This window comes from Nannospalax galili, unplaced genomic scaffold (genome assembly GCF_000622305.1).
Source record: "Nannospalax galili isolate Female #2095 unplaced genomic scaffold, S.galili_v1.0 scaffold2307, whole genome shotgun sequence".
NCBI classification, from domain to species: domain Eukaryota; kingdom Metazoa; phylum Chordata; class Mammalia; order Rodentia; family Spalacidae; genus Nannospalax; species Nannospalax galili.
The window spans coordinates 31,441-32,488 of NW_008355645.1; positions in this window are offsets into that span (position 1 = coordinate 31,441).

Genomic DNA, 1,048 nt, shown 5'->3' on the forward strand with positions numbered 1-1,048 from the left:
GAGAGAGAACTTAAACTTAAGATGATAAATAAACTCATATCAGATCCTAGTGTTTGGAGTCTGAATATAGCCAAAAGCCCTTGTAGCCAGGCATAATTTTTCACAGAAAATCATCAATATTTATACTGAAATATACTGCTTCTCAGTATATATGGTGTGATTATCTGTGATTTTATTTGATTACACAAAATTCCTACAGTGTGTTTATATAAAGCATTCTAACTTTGAAACAGAAGGGAGCAGGGAAATGGCTCAGAGAGGAATACTGCTCACTGTTCAAAAACGAGTCTGAGCACTTGAATGTGAACTCCCAACACCCTCATAAAAGCCAGATGCAGGTGTGTTTCTGCCTATGAGTCCAGCACCTGTATCAGCATCTGTGTGCTCAACACAAGAAAACACATTCCTGCAGAGTTACTTTCAACCCCTTTGGATGTTTACAAGACAGAGTATCCAGTGGTGGAATTTTTCACTCAGGACATCTTGTTAAAGAGATAGAGATACAGATACCTTGTACTGCATTATAATGACTTATTAACATGTGAAAACAATAAAAAAACCTACCATATTGCCATTTTACAGGACTCTTTAAATGACAATTTTCAATATTTGTATTATAAGGCTCTCTCTGTGTGTATATATATATATATATATATATATATGTATGTATGTATATATTTAGTGCTCATTGTTTCTTCCTAATTTCACATGTCTATACGGACATCATTATGACCAGTCTCCTGGCTTTCTGGCTGTGTCAGCAGGACAGAGGGTCACCATTACGTGCAAACTAGTAGGCCTGTGACCAGCAGAAACCAGAACAGGCTCCTGAACTGGTGATCTCCAGGGCATCCACACAGGACTCTGGGTTCCCTGATCACTTCACGGGCAGTTGGTTTGGGACAGATTTCAGTCTCACAATCATCACTGTCCAGGCTGAAGACCTGTCAGTTTACTACTGGCAGCATTATCATGAGTTCCTCCCATAGTGCTCCACACTCAAACAAAGACTCCACTCAAACTGCAACCAGCTTTTTCCACCCCACAC